General features: G+C 45.1%; 1 protein-coding gene across 15 annotated transcripts in view; it reads right to left on the reverse strand.

Moving 5' to 3' along the window:
- Positions 1–16,763, reverse strand: part of Epb41l3 (erythrocyte membrane protein band 4.1 like 3) — a 173,509-nt gene that overhangs the window by 94,405 nt on the left and 62,341 nt on the right. The gene's annotated exons all lie outside the window — the stretch shown is intronic.

Consider the following 16,763-nt stretch of genomic DNA (forward strand, 5'->3'; position numbering starts at 1 on the left):
TGCTTAGTGTGTTGCGTGTAATTTTAAAATCCATGCTTGCTCTTTCTCGAGAGCTCTGCCTGAGCCCACTCAACCTCTCCAGGCGAGCTCGGCCAAGCAGCCAATGACCGCCTTGGTCTCGGTCAGCTCCACCAATCCCTAGCTCACGCTTTCCTAGGCCTACCGGTGAACCAACCACTCCAGGCTAGCTCCACCAATCCTCTAACAGCCGCCCAGGCTATGCCCTTTCTCTTGCCCACCTGAGTCGCTGCAGATAGAAAACACCAGGCACCCTTAATATTTTAAAACCAGCCAGATAACTCAATAGCTGGGTGAAAAGAATCGATTGCTCTGCACTCATCAGCTATCTTCCACTGGGTCTAGCAGCCCCAAGACCTTACATGGCTCAGGCTCCTCTCTCCAAAGCCTGACCAAAAAGCCCTTTCTCTATCTTTTTCCCTCCTCTCCCTCCTAGGACCTGGAAATCCCACCTCTTTACCATCACTGAACGATCAGCTTCTGCTGTCTTTATTGACATAGTCAAGAAACAGAACCAGATTTTAGTATCAGCTTCTCCCCTACATAGTGTATGATAGGAGTACATTCCTTCCATGAGGATTCCCAGAGCAGCTGTTCCGACTCCGGGATAAAGCCTTATGAGTTCTCTGCTCTGATAGAGCCGGCTTCTATTTGAAGGAGAAAGAGAAAATGCACTTAGTCTGCAAGGGGTGGATGTTTTCAAGTCGACCAGTTAAAGTAGACGCTGGCTACTTTTAGTTGAGTAGATAGAGATGGCTTTATACAGGGGGAGGGGTCATTTAGGGAACATTCAGATATCAAGAATCCTCTACGTGATGATAGGTGTGGGGTTAAGACAATGTACACTGGGGCTCAGGCCTTATGGGAAATGAACTTGCTGTGGTCCAGTCTCAAAACAAGTGTAGAGTCGCTGGGAGGAGGAGGGTGTGGGAAAGAGGGAGTAGCAGAGAAGATGGAGCAGAGGCCACGCCCAGCATTCCGAGGCTGGGTTCTTTCATAAACATCGAGAAGCATTTGAAGTGGGTAAAGAGAGCTCTCTGGACACTCTCACAGGTCTCTTTGGCTTTTTGAAAGGATGGAAGTTATCAGAAAGAAACCAGATAGCAGGCAACAGCAATGGCAGCCTTCCAAAGGACGGGAAATGCCACCCAGGTCATGGAGCACAGGAGGCACGGGCCGCAGCATGTGCCTAAAGCCAATCCACATTCCTGCTATAGCTTTGTGGGGTAGGGTGGGAGTGGGGTGGGGCAGGGATGAAGGGTGTAGCATTGCTGGGGAAGGTGGGTGGTGGGTGGGATGCTATGGACCAAATCTTTGGGCAAAACCAACGACTTAACATGACTCTGCTCGATTCTACCACTGGGATCCCAAACAGTTATTATTCACAGTCTGGTAATATCTCTGGGGCTACCAGTGGCTTTAATTTCCTAAATTGTGAACATACCTATTCTGTCTTGCTCTGAACTAGACGTAGAACAAATCCCTCCCATCCAGCCCGGGGCATAGTTATTCTACAACTCATTTATATTTCTCATTTTAACACGGAGTTCAGTATACAACAGGAACACTCAAGGAGTTGTTCCTGGAATTAATTAGAAACTGGTGGCTAAAAAAATCTGTATTTTTAGATGTTAACACGAATACTTGGGTTCTGTTTCCTGACAGCTATCTATGATTATGACAAATCATAAGCATTCCCCAGCCCTGAAATGGAGATAAGAATTGACAATGAATTTATTTCCCTTACCCAAAGGCAACCAGTTAACAGCATTCTGGAGATCTTATGAAGAATCCATTAAATCAAAAGAGAAATTTCAGAACACGATGAAATATATAACAGCAAACTCTTTATGGTGAGTTAAATCCTGAAAAGAGTCAGTGGATAAACTCAAGACAGCAACTGTCAAAAAAAACTTGTTATTCCTTCAATGTATACAGTATAACTTAAACACTAGGGGGTTCAGTTCTCAACTAGTCTTTAAACAAAAAAACTGCCTCTAAGTCAAAGGCAGCTACTTGGTTCCCTAAAAGGGAGACTAAGGACACTGGCTCTTCAGGAGCTGCCTTTTGTGATGTTCCTGCCGCTTACCAGGGAGTTGTACCCATAAAAGAAAGGGCAGCTGGTCACAGGGGAGACGTGTGCTCTTCCCAGCTTACTGTGGCAGCTGTGGAATACACATGTCTCTTTAATAGAGCTAGGTCTGTGTACAATTCACATAGGACAGTGCTTAAATGACATGTTTGACAAGGCTAGTCCAGAGAGAAACCTAATCTCTGCTCCCATCAGCCTAGCTCTCCCTCCCCCCAGCCCCTCTCTCCATCTATTCATTTTTATTGCAGAGCTGGACAGTGTCCTTCACTTACTAGATTGTATGTTCATCTGTATTGCCACTGATTCATAGGGCTACCTGATCCTTTTTACTTAACAACTCAAGCATTAGCCAATTAGTAAAATTACATTTTGCCTTAAAGCTTATTTTCCCTAGTACTCAATTATCTTTAAGTCCAGATGTGAAATCACAATCTTGCCTCATAAGAGGTGTGAGGGTAAACCTTCAGGATTCTGCCATAGGTTTTCCTTAAAATAAAACGTACGATCATAATAGTTGCTTCTAAAGAAAACATGAATGACAACACCTAGTTCCAGATCCAACACACCCCTGAACTTCACTGCAGTGGGTCTAAGCTTCTAAGTTGAGAAGGCTAAATTTTACTCAGCTACAAGAGGGAGAATTAGCAGGCAAGAGGTCAGGGGTCACCTGTGTCTAACCCCACTGCTCAGAATCCTTTAAGAGGTGCAAGATGGAGACAGCCACTTCCCTTCACTCTTACCCAGTTCTATCTGGGAAGAACTTATTAGCAAAAAGATAAGTTTGGCACCTTAATTCAGGAGCATGTTTTTCTATTACGCAGCGTCTGACTTTACATCCGTAAGGAATATGGTGTGAAGCACAGAGAAACAAAGAAGGAGTAAATTACAACAGGCTCTAAAAGCCATCACCCCTCCCCACCCCCAACCCAACAATAAGAGCTCTTCCTCCCAGAGGCTTCTCCTGCTTTGGAACGGTTTCTCACTCACCTAATTCGCTAGGTTGAAGAACAGGGAGAAGGTTAAGACTAATAAGTCCAACGGGAGGGGAGCAGTATCTCCCCTAAGGACCTGCGGTCATGATGCTGATGAGTGGATGCTGCCTCATTCCACGGTGCTAAGGGTTGTTTTTGATAAAAAGATAAGGAGGAAAGATAAGGAGATAAGAACACCTTACTGTTGGGGCACAGTAAGGTGTGGGGGAAGGGGGTGCCTCTGCAGGCCCATGCTGAGGCATCCCTTCCCCCTGAAGGACCAGCCACAGGACAGCAGGACAGTATAGTATAAAATAGAGTTTATTCAGGGCATGGGGAAGGGAGCTGAGAGAAAGGAGGGGGTGAGGGGAGGGAGAAGAAGGAGGGGGAGAGGGAGGGAGAGGGAAATGGAGAGGGAAAGGAAGGAAGGGAGTGAAAGGGGGAGGGAGAGGGAGGAAGGGAAAAAGAGGGAGGAAGAGGGAGAGTAGAGGCTGGTCAGAGAGAGAGAGAGAGAGAGAGAGAGAGAGAGAGAGAGAGAGAGAAAGAGAGAGAGAGGGAGAGGGAGGGGAATGCGGAGGGGGGCAGGAACAAGGGGAGAGAACAAGAGCAAGAGAGTAAGGAGGGAGCAAGCAGCCCCTTTTATAGTGAGTCAGACACACCAGGCTGTTGCCAGGTAACTGTGGGGCAGAACCTAGATTAAAGGCCAAACACTAAAGAAAAACAAAACAAAGATGGCTGCCTCCTCTAACCTGGGAGTCTAGCTCCCTTCTGCCCACAAGAGCTTTTCCAGCAAGTCCAGCCTGAAGGATGAGTGCACAAAGAGCAGTCTGCTTCCCTCCTCTCACAAACACAACAGCACTAAGGGCCTCCAGCACTGTTGGAGCCCTGTTAATTCAAACAACAGGCAGAGCAAGCAGCTAGCTAGCCTGCCTGCCTGCTTTCTGAGGCTCTTTGCGCGTCCAGTCCCGGGACTTTGATCTCTGCAGTTATCTCCTAAGGGTAAGCAGCCCGCACACCCCCAAAGCTGGTCTCAGTCAGGACACGTGGTGATAATTAGAAACACAAGAAACAAAGAAAGAAAGCAAAGCAAAGGGCTGTCCATGGCCTCCGAGACAAACGCGACAAACGTCACATCTCTAGGCAGTAGTCCTGATGCTCTGTGTGTCATGCCCAACATTTCCTTAAATCAATACACAGGGAAAAGCTACTCCTACTGCAAAGAGCTAGATGTGTATAAAATCCTAAAAATCTATCTCTTTTCTATTTAGTTCTTACGGCGATCATGCATGGTGGTGGTGGTCATTAAGTATTCAAAGGGACTAACATTTGGATATGGTGCCTCCAGTAGCTTAAATGGTGACTAAGTGACACTAAGGACATCTTGGGAAACCACCTCCAGGTCAGGCTGACCCCAAGCCCTTGGCTGTCATTGGTCTACTGATCTGAGCCATAATGAATACAGATTACCAGTCCTCAGTTCCTTCCCCGCAATAGCTCCTCTGCCTCAGTCACCCTCAGCCTTAAAATTTCCAGGCCACTCGCTGGATCCCAAAGCCAAATGAACAGAATTTAGTCTTTCCAGATGTTCTACAGTACGGTGCCTCTTAGGCCTAGCAGTTAATTCACAACTGCAACTATCATGGCTCCCTCAGAGAGAGGAAACGGGGAATCCTTCCATCATGTTAGACTGTTCTACATTCCGAAGGTCAGACAGACAACTGAGTTTTTCAATCTTCAAGACGAGTCTGAGGCCAAGGGTTTAATTCTTCTGACTTTACTGTCATGCACCCTCTTATCTCCCTGCTAGCTACAATAGATGGATGGAGACTATACACAATAGATGGATGGAGACGATACAATGTGTTCTTATAAAGAGCTCCCTGGCATACAGATGAGGTTGCTTGCACATGGCACCTTGTCAAGTTCCCTGGAGGCTCAGATGAGAGGATTCCCTCATCCAGTGTGGTTTGTGTCAGGTCTCCACCACCACTGAGAAGGCTCCCAATTCGCACCTGAAATCGGCATTCAGGAACACTTTAGGAAAGAAGTCCAGCTCCTATCTTCTTCCTGCCTAGAAGGGAACTCAGCTTATTAAGCAGTGGCTTGTGGTTGAAGCTACCTGCTGTTATCCTGATTATAGAGGCTGGCTTTCTCACACAAGATACTGGAAATAAAATGATCGAACAGCTACAAGGTGTAATATTTTGTTCACATTACTTTTCTCCAATGGGCAACTAAGCCAATAAATAACTATTTCAATGTTCAAATCCACATATTTTCAAATCAATGAGAACTCAAACTCTTACAGCCAAAACACACATTCGAGGGAAAAGTGACAGGCTGACCTGCAGCTCATCTCTAGAACTCTTGTGGGTTCCTTAGTTCTTTGTTTAAAGTCTTATCACAGCAAAATGTGCCACCTTTCCTGTGTTGACAGTCCTTAATTACTGTATTTTTCACAGCAAAATCAGTTTAAATTCTTGAGCTTGACTATTTGAGATGTTAACATGAAAGTAAGTTGGTCTAGGCAAATCCTTTATGGGCAGCACATGAGACTGCACTGACTCTTCTACCCACCCCACCATCCTGAGGGGTCTGCACACAGTAGGGAATCAGTGTACTGACTCCTTCTATCTACCCCACCATCCTAAGGGGTCTGCACACAGTAGGGAATCAGTGTACTGACTCCTTCTATCTACCCCACCATCCTGAGGGGTCTGCACACAGTAGGGAATCAGTGTACTGATTCTTTCTACAGATCCTACCATCCTAAGGGGTTTGCACACAGTAGGGAAGAAGTGTTTGCTTTTCCCAGTGTCTAGTGCAGAAAAAACTGCAAAGGAAGGATGTTGCTGTTCAAGGAAAAACTGGAACGGATAAGAGATAGGTACTGCTGGTTCTGAGGACCACAATACAGGGGGTATTCAGTTATCAGCCAAAAGTGCAGAAGAGGATCACACCATGGGTTTTTCCTTATTAATTTTGAAAAAAAATATGAAAATTATTTTGTAAAAAATATATTTGAAAAATCTTTGAATATATTTAAAACATTTTAAAATTATACTAGAAAAATAATATTCAAAATACTTTGAACAAAACAAAAAAAATGCCAATATTTTTTTCAGGAGTTCTGTAAAATAATACATTGATAATCCAAAGAACATATGAACTGAAATTCCCCCAGAAAGCCACATCTTACATTTTATATTCTACAATGGCTGATTGATGAACTCCACAGTTGTGAGAGGTTAGAATGTTACAAGTTCAACCCCCTAGTCACAAATTATCTTGAACCTTCTCTAGCCTCTTGAACAGCTACTTATGGCCCATCTGAGCCTAACTAACGTCTCGTGATTATCCCATGAAACTTTTGGGATGTATTAGTTTGACAGATGACCAGCTTTTATGAGCCTCAAACCGAGGATGTCACCGGATAGAACGCACGCACGCCCTGTATCAGATCTCCCTGAATCCCCACCTGTGTCTCTGAAAGGGCTTTGATTTATGACCTTACCTTTTACTATCAAAACTTCATGAACCTGTTAAAACACTGCAACGTGAATTTTGGGGGGAAGTTCAATAACTGTTCAGAGGCCACGGTAACAACTCATATTTGGCTCCAGAATAAACTATTTCTTATCCCTTTCAAGGTGGGGGCTGTGTTTTTGATATTACAGTACCAAAAATTAGTAAAATGTTTATTAGATATGAGTAATAGTCAAAACTATATCACTTTATGTGCATACAGTACACATGTATGTTGTGATCTGTATACGTTTATATGTGTGTGTGTGTGTGTGTGTGTGTGTGTGTGTGTGTGTGTGTGTGTGTGTGTGAGAGAGAGAGAGAGAGAGAGAGAGAGAGAGAGAGAAACACAGACAGACTCTGTTTACCCAGAGGTTGGCACTGGGATGACTTCCTCAACTGTTTCTCCACTTTCATTCCTAAGACAAGGTCTCTCCTTGAGCTTGTACTGAACTCAGCTGAGCTGGCTGGGCAGTGAGTCTCTGGGATCCATCCTTTTCTGCCCCAGAGCTCTGGGGTGCAAACATATGTTATCATGTCCAGCTTTCACAGGTAGGCATGTCCCCAGCCCCTCCACACTTCTTCAACAAACTTTTAGCTACTAATGTATTCTACTACCAAGTTACTCTGTATGGAAATAATTAATTCGTTTGAGGAATTCTGAAGTGAGTCCTATTTATCTATCTTTGTTAACAAACTCAGCAGCAGCACACAGTGAATGGAACAAAGCAGAGAAGGTTAAAGGCATGCTAAGGATAATGTTCTGGCCATCAGCTCAGAGGCATCTCAAGCCCTATTAGAACTTCTGATCATTCAGGACTAAGTCTACATGCGCAGAACCTCTGAGTGAATAACTCTTACATCCCCATCGCTATATCAAACTAAATAACTTCCCAAGTCCCTCCATCACCACCTGCGTGCTTCCAGGGTCTTAGAGCAATGTACACCCAAAGCAACAAAGCACACATAAATCCCACAACTTCATCTCCTCGTGCTACAAGTTGGCCTTCAGCATATCCTGCAGCACACCCTTCAAATACACCCAAAAAAGAGTGACCATCTTACCACAAATGGTACACTACATCTTTACCATCACTACCGCAGACCCCATGTCTTGGCTTTCAAATCCCTTTTCCTCAAACTGGACTTCCTCACTTGGCCATCTCCTCTAGTAACTACCCACAATCCTCCACCAGACACCTCCACGCTTAATGTCTGATCTCCAAGGTGGCACAATGTGGAGAGGCTTCCTGAGGTGGAGCCTAATCTTTGCCCTTTCTCTCTTCTCTTCCTGAAGGCCCCGGGGAAACAGCGCCTCTTGGTCCTGCCATGATGGGATGTGTTGTGTCTCCACAGCTAGAGAGCAACAGAGATAAGTGACCACGTACTGAAACCTAAGCCATCGACCAGTACACGCCTTTGATTGGGCATCAAGGGTAGCTGTCATGGTTTCATTTCACTTATGGTAAAACTGAGAGGTGGGGAACTGTTGGCCCTCTGTGGATGATGGCACATTCAGTCATTGACCACAACCCACACTCTAGGGCCAGCATCACAGAATGAGCCAGGGCCACATACTCCTGATATACTGTGAAGGTAGAGACATTTCTCAACCGGATAAATCCTTCCAGGTCTTCTTAAAACAGGGCTAAATGATGGGATGAAGGCCCCCCAAGTCCAGGCCTTAACAACTGCCTAATCCACCTCCCTACAGGTAAGGATGGCTCCCAAATGCAGGGAACCTTCATGATGGCTTGCATAATGGGACTGAATGAAACCAGACAGACTTATAGCATAGCCTTGGCTAACTGGCATTAAAAATACCTGCACAGTACTAAATGGTCCCAGTGCACAGAGGTCCCGCGTGCTCCAGACAGAGACAGCTAAGGAGGAACACTTCGTTCCAAGTAAAGAAAGGAGGCACACGTGTCTTTATGATTCTAAAAAAATCACTTTAAAGAATGAATCATCCATCCCAAACCCTGACCCTTAGGAATTAATGCCTGTCTGAGGGCTAAAGAGAGCATATTAGCCCTGAAACAAAACCGGAAGGGACCACAGAAGCTCACTAGCACTCAACATAGATGACACGTGGCTTTAAGCAATTAGGGGTGAGCCCCATCTTTCAGACAGATTAACAAGCAAAAACAAAGACAAACATAAAAAACAGCAAGGATAACCCTCATCAGTCACTGGCAGATTCATGTCTGTCACCCTTCTACAGGTGGCCACATTTAACAGACTGTCCTCAAAGTTTAACTCTGTCCCTTGGCAGCTGTGTGAGTTTGCCTTATGCTAGCTCTCTAAAAATCAAATTTTTATCAGTTGTAAAACACGGATGAAATACGTCTTGAACTGATATGCACGTGCAGAGTGGTACCTGACACGGGGACATGCACAGGAAGCACCCAGCTAATGGCTGCCATTATTAGAGCAGGAGACTGTCTCCTGGGACCATCTCCTGGATAGAATTTATGCCAGTCTTAATGAGAAAAAGATGGACATCTTGTTAAACTCAAATAACGAGCGGGGTCAGGTTCTTTAAAATTAATGAAATACTGTACACTCTCCAGCACTCTCTAGGCTGTAAGGATCACATGTGATAACACGATCAGATCATAGTTAATGTGAATTAAATTATGAGACAGGTTGAACTCTGGGTGTAGCTATGTCAGGACAATAACAGCAGCGTCTGTCAGTTTGGGGCACTTGTCATCTTCAGCGTCCTGCCTAGATATCACCCCTGAAAGGCTGGGCTTGGGACATAATTACCTTACCCCAAGAGAATCTCAGAAGGGGTTAACAGTTCAATGAAGGTTGGCCTGGGTGCAAGAATCCCATGATTAGCTAGGAAGGCAATGGAAATAAATCTACAAATTAGGGCTACAAACTACGAAAATTCTAAATACCAGGGCCTACTGTCTTCTTCATTTACCTTCCCAGAGGCATCAACAAACAACAACAAAATCCTTGCTGCCTCCCAAGATGTACCCTCCCCCCTGGTAATGGGGAAGAAACGCAAAATATTACAGCTTCTCCATTTTTATATTTACATAGTCCTAACACCTTCAGGAGGCATTCAGTCCACCGAAGTTTCTTATTTGTTCCAAAGCTTTTGCAAATCTGCCCTTTGCTTTCTGTCATCTGGATGCCTCCCCCCCATTCCATTTTACTGTGGCATCTACTTGTTATCAGGCAGCACATAGTAACAGTGAGAGCTACTGAGAACGTGTCTGTGAGACAGTCAGACCAGGTAAGACAGAGCGAATGATACAATGCTCACACAGCTGGCTTAACTAGGACAACAAAGATGGTTCTGACGGAATGCAGGTTAATACCACTTGCTTTTCAGAGAAGGATATGAGGGTCAACCTAGCCATCAAGTTCCAGTTTCAAGGTGTCACCAGGCAAAGGCCCCGGAAAGTAATTAAGGCAATGCTTTGTGGGCTGGGGTGGAGCTCACTGGTAAAACATGTGTGTGACAGGCACAAGGCTCCCAGTCCCAGTCCTTCCCCTCACCCCCAGACACTTTCCATATGTTCATTATCAGACACTTGTATAATGTTAAGAAATACCTCTTAAATGATCTAAATGGCTTGGCATTTGCCCGAAAGAATAAATGCCTCAAGATTTCCTTGTGGATTTCAGAAAACTGAGCCCTCGTAAAGGAGACCTTGGGTTTCCACCTGATCCCAACCACCACCCATGACTTTCAAGGCAAGAACTCCTTGCCTTGCAATGGTGTGTGTGTGTGTGTGTGTGTGTGTGTGTGTGTGTGTCTGTCTGTCTGTCATACTACAAATGACTATAAATGAGTTCCTCCCACTTCTAAGCCCTTTAGTGCCTCACGGTTGAGTCCGTCTGTGGCAGCCATCTCTACAGATCATGGAGGTCTGATAAACACAAGTATGATGGGCTGGGAAGAAAGATGGCAAGGACTTTGGAAATGGATTGAAGGCATTCATTTTCCTGTATCTGGGCTGGTACTCTATAATCACACCAGTAGAAAAGGAATCCCAAGAGCTCAGAAGTGAGTGAGCTGACCCTGACCTGCATGTGGGGAAGGTGCTCCGCCCTCCTCATCCAGAGCACTGCGAAGAGTCAGTGTTCGCTTGCTGAGAGGGAGTGGGCTCTCATCCAGCCTTGCTCTGACGAGTGAAGTTGTTATTTATCAATAAGTGAAGTTGTTACTCATTGCCCACACCCTTCCCCCATAGTCAGTCACACTCAGGGAATCCATCATTGAGAAATACACACCAAGGGTCTATACTAGCCACAGGTACTCAGTGTGCACGCCCAACCCACCACTGATTAAAAACACCATTAGCAAACACTGTATCTGTGAAGAGTATATGTGGCTTCTTCTGTACGAACTACACATTTGCACTATATCAGGTATTAGGAGCAATCTGTCGGTGATTTAACAGAGCCTGGAGAATGTGCACAGGTTACTTAAAAAAGTCAGTTAATCATTTCATGCAAGGGGGTTCTACATCTGTGGATTGTGGAATTCTCTGCATGGATCCCGGGGGATCTGTATACTATATATGACATCCTAAACATGTCAGGCTCTGATATTTCATTTTCAATTTGCCCTGTTTTTAATTTTTAATCACTGAATATGTTATATACTGCAATTATAAAACCTACATGCAAACAAGTAATCCCCAACCAGGACTCTGGTCACAAGTTGCCTGCACTTCTAGAACGCACAATTCCACTATACTTCATATGTTTCTAATAGGAAAGTCATAGAAAGTTGGTATGGCAACCTCGATTTTAAAGTAATGGCCAGGAGCTGACAAAGGACTCCTCTATTTCATCTCAGGAAAGGCTTTGCTATTATATAGTTCAATGTGTGCTACTTAACTTCATTATAAAATCAGTGCTAGGGCCCAGACAGGCTCCGCTGAGTGTGCTAGCAGCACATCCCTGGGTCAGCACAGTCTGGTTGGCATTTAGACAGAGCACACTGGTACAAAGAGAAGGATGGAAGAGGGAACAGACCTGGAAAAAAGTAATGGAAGGAAGACTAGTGAAGAGTGGGTTTCTGTGCTGCAGGAGAAGGAAGATCCAGGCCTAGATGACTACACACGTGTGAAAATAAGGGGACCTTTAGAAAGCAAAGAGAACGGGGTCATCGTCATCACCACCAACGTTTAAAATGGTGGAAGATAAACCTTTGAGTTCCCCATTCCCCATACTTTCCATGGCTAGGTCCCACCCACAAAAAAGGCTAAAACCAGTATCAAGACACAAGATATAAGATACAATTTGCAAAACACATGAAACTCAAGAAAAACAAAGTGTGGACACTTTGCCCCTTCTTAGAATTGGGAACAAAACACACATGGAAGGAATTACAGAGACAAAGTTTGGAGCTGAGATGAAAGGATGGACCATCTAGAGACTGTCATACCCAGGGATCCATCCCATAATCAGCCTCCAAACACTGGCACCATTGCATACACTAGCAAGATTTTGCTGAAAGGACCCTGATATAGCTGTCTCTTGTGAGACTATGCCGGGGCCTAGCAAACACAGAAGTGGATGCTCACAGTCAGCTATTGGAAGGAACACAGGGCCCCCAATGGAGCTAGAGAAAGTACCTAAGCGCTGAAGCGGTCTGCAACCCTATAGGAGGAACAACAATATGATCTAACCAGTACCCCCCAGAGCTGTGTCTCTAGCTGCATATGTAGCAGAGGATGGCCTAGTCGGCCATCAGTGGAAAGAGAGGCCTATTGGTCTTGCAAACTTTATATGCCTCAATACAGGGGAACTCCAGGGCCAAGAAGTGGGAGTATGGGGGGGGAGAGTGGGGGGAGGGTATGGGGGCATTTGGGGATAGCATTGGAAACGTAAATGAAGAAAATACCTAATAAAAAAAGGGGGAAAAGAAAAGAACTGCTGACTGTCATGGATTCAGGACATCTTAGGGTGCCTGGCTATGTGATACACAGTGTGCTCCACCTCCCTCTTCCCATGGGCAGGGCGCCCCGACTCCCTGTTCCAATAAGCAGTGAGCTCCACCTCCCTGTTCTGATGAGTGGTACACTCCACCTCCCTGTTAAGGAAACCAAGGTGGAGAACCACAGTGCCTTCTCCCAGACATTTCTCTTTCTCTTCTTTTCATGCAGGGCCACATTTACTAGTCACACTGACTCCCATCCCCCATTATTATAGTAACTATAGGCCCTTTATAAGCCCTGACGCCTATAGAGTCCAGTAAGAAATGGATGTCTTTTTAAAGACCTTTAAAGAGATGTGGGTTATCATTACAGTAGATTAACTGCCTACACTAAGGGGCCGAACTGGAGAAAAAGGCCATGCATTTTACAAAGAGAGTGAAGATAAAGATGGTTGTATTTGTGTTGAGTCTGAAATACCTGGAAAAGGAGAAAATGTGGGCTGGTATGATGGAGACAAGGTAGTGGGGAAAAATGATCAGCCCTTTCTCTTGTTTGTTTCCTCTGTGGTGCTCAGAGTCTGTATTCCTGGGAGACTTGTCAGGGTAGACCAGAAGTCTGAACCCTGTAGTCAGAGTACCGGAAATCAACCACCTCAGCAATCAGCTGTGTGACTTAGGGTAACTAACTTAATTTCCTGGTACCTTGGATTTATAAATGGGGATTATCAGTCATATTCACAAACTCAAACAAGAACCACCAGTTTTTAAGGATATAGAGGCAATACAAATTCTTTAAAAATCAATAGCCCATATTATTCGGGTACCAGATATTACTTATTATTTATGTAAAATGTTCTAAACCCAATACATACAGAAACCAAGTTGATAATCTGATAATAAAATAGGATGAAGCAAAGCTAAAGTTTCATTTTTTCCAATTTTTAAAATCAATTGTTTGAAATATCATATAATGTATTTTAATTATATCCGCCTATAACTCTTCCAGATCCCTATCCTCCCAACCCTTTTCCTTTTTAAAAAGAAAGAACTCAACAACTCCAATCGGTATTGACTATATGCTCCTGGGCGGGGCATCCACTGGATGTGGTTCATCTACCAGGTGCCACACCTTTCAAAGAACTCCCTGCCAGATCAACTGCTCATTGCTCCTCAGTTAGAGCCAGAGGCTCACCAATCCTTTTCCACTCCACTAAAGTCACATTTTTAAACTTTAAGTTCATATCCATTAAAAAAGTAATAAGTACTTCATTCATGTCAACGCAGAAGCAGAGGCCTAATTACAAGGTTGCGAAAGTGGGAGAAAATGAGCATCTCTCCCAGCATGTCTTGTGTATTAAATTACAACCTTCAGCGGCAACGGAGATGACATCAACCCTCACGCAGTGATTATTCCAGTGTGGAACACTTCTTCTGATTTCCAGCCCCATCTCGGCTGAAACAGAACGCCCAAACATCTGGCAATACTGGCGCTCAGTTGTAAGGCTCATCTCCCCTTGGCGCTGCGCTAATACATGTTTTCATGTGATGCCGATAGCAAATGGAATGAAATGCTCTTGCTCTGGTTCTGAGCAATTCAAAACTATAACCAAGCTCGGAGCTACATTACACAAACGGTGGAAGTATAGGCTCCTTACCAGGACATCCTTGATATTCTCTTCCCCCATCTATACACAAGTATGATGGCTCCTCTGCACAAACATTGTTTTTATATCCAGAGTGATTGTCCCTTCTTTAGATGAGAAGCCTGAAGACCTGGTCTTATATTTGCATGGCATACTACTAACATATCTCGTTTATGCTTATCAAAAAGCCTGAAAACTAGTTAAAACTAAAACAATATGGTTCTAAATGAATTTTTCCTAATTGTTGATTGGCCAAATAAAGGCAGCAGAAGCTGATTGCTGGGCAAAGCTATGGAGATTTCCGGGCAGGATAGGAAGAGGGGGATGGAGAGGATTAGAGGCAGACCAGGTGCGGAGAGGATAAGAAGCTGCAGATATGAAGGTCTCTTGGGGCATCTGTAGCCTGGGCAGGCAACTGCGGAGGCCAAGGAGGATGGGCCAGTATATTCTCCACCCAGCCTTTGACCAGGAGCTGAGCAAGACCAGCCAGGGTGGTCTATTGGTGGAACTAGCCACCAGAGATTGAAAGAGCTCAGGCGGGGCTGAGCTCACAAGAAGGAGCAAGTATGGGCGGCTACTGCAAGAAAACATCAGTGGGCAGTGTAGCAGCGGCCTTTCTTGAAGCATAGCCGGGAAGGCGCTCCTAGCATTTGTGGGAAAAACCTTAGCTAGCAGGCGGGGCGGTTGCTTGTCCAAGAGCCTAGCTAGAAGTAGCATGATTTTTTAAAATGACACACAACTCTGCGAAGACTTGGGCATGTAGTTCCTCATGGGAATCATTGTCACTTTGCTGGTAGTCCTTGTGTTTGAGTCTTTATTTCAAAACAAACAAACAACCACTACAGACTACTTCTCACATCGTATGTTAGAAGGTGGGATTTCCTTCTTGTTATCATCATGAGGCCGGGCAGGGTTCAGCTGCACCCTAATATCCTGATATTCCAAACAACGTTGTGCAATATTTATCTGCTTGGCTACCTTTAAGTTAACATGTCCTGGGGAAGCCAATGCTTTCAGTGTTAAACTATGAAAGATGAACCTGTGTCCTCCCTGCTCCCAGATCTCTGGAGCCAACCCTTTCAATAACTGGCCATCGGTCTATTATTAATTACTAGCCATAAGGAGAGTGATTCTGTAAGTGTCCGAGGCCAGCAAAGGCTGGCTAGGGCATGCTATTTTTATTATACATGGACTTTGGCTCCCTGGTGCCCAAGGCAAACAGCTGCCATTTGCTTCAGGCCTTTTGCTAACACTTTCTGAAATTCCTAAGGGGCTTCCCACACTATAATTAGACCCGCCAGCTGCAGCCATGGACACTGCAGGGTGTCTCAGAGAGGTCTCTGCTTTACAGCTCTCCCTACAAAAATCCTCCGTCGCTGAAATCACACTGCTTGGGATTCAGCCTGGATAGAAAATGTGAATTCTTTAGCCTTTCCCTATGAACGAGTCTGTTCAACAGCAAGGTCCGCCTTGACGTGAACCCTGGGTCAGCCCCACGGGAGAGGAACGGAACATGTAAGAAAGGGAAGAAAAATTTCAACAGCATGAGCTCCTGACATGAGTGTGCAGACTCCTGATGTGAGCGTGCAGACAGCGCCGGGGCTGTGCGCATTACTGCAATCCTCTTGGGGATTCGAGTAATTCCCCTTCCCAGACATCAGCATCAGAAGTAGCGGAAATGACACAGCAAAAAATGAACTAAGAGGGGAAGGCCACAATCTCACCCTACTTCCAAATCCTTCCGGTTCACAATAGCAGAGCAAAAAAGAAGAAGCAAGATTTAGGTTTGGGTAGGTCTTTCAAATAAAATGTAGGAGAAGTATTTTTAAAACACAGCTTAGCCACTCACCACTATGGTCTTTCAGCCTGAGTGTCCTAGGAAACAAATGCACAAGGCAGATCTACCTCCTTCCTCCCAAGCCACAGAGGTGCAACTACACCCTGTGGGACTGCAGAAAGCAGCCTGGGCTTCAATGTCACCTTCCACCTCAGAAGCTACTGTTGCCCTGACCATGAACTCTGCTAGAACCTGGGGATAGAGCTCACTGTGGTAGGTTCAACCCCAACCCCAACAAAATCAAACAAAACCGAACCCCTGCCTATATTTTAGGAAACCCAGATGCCTAATAGCCAATAACTGATACAAAGTTAGGTGGTGAGACACAGTTACATCATCCCAGGTTCCTGGTGCTGCAGATGTCTGTGGTCTGAGGCTCAGGGTGAAGTGGCTATCCAGGGAAGAGTGCTCCTGAAACCTGCGATGTTGGTCTAGCTCGGCTGTGTTCCTCTCAGGCAGGTGATTCCTGTCCACTACTGGGAACTCACTGAGCTGTGAGGTCCTTAAGCCCCAAAGGACAAGACAAAATCTTGGCTCCATTTATTTTATGGGAAATGTCAAACCTCGGCAAAGAGGTGAGGATATTTTTGTTAACCTTCTGTGACTATATCAAATGCCCCAAAGGATCATCTCGGGAGAGAAAAGGTTAATTTGGGCTTGGCTTTGGAGATTCCCATCTGGATTGGGTACAGCAGCTTTGAAGGCTCCATGTAGAGCTCAGATATTATGGCAGAAATGACTGGGGGACAAAACTGCCCCAGGAGAC

The sequence above is a fragment of the Mus caroli genome, unplaced genomic scaffold (assembly GCF_978045245.1).
Source record: "Mus caroli unplaced genomic scaffold, Mus_caroli_1 scaffold_18, whole genome shotgun sequence".
Classification (NCBI taxonomy): domain Eukaryota; kingdom Metazoa; phylum Chordata; class Mammalia; order Rodentia; family Muridae; genus Mus; species Mus caroli.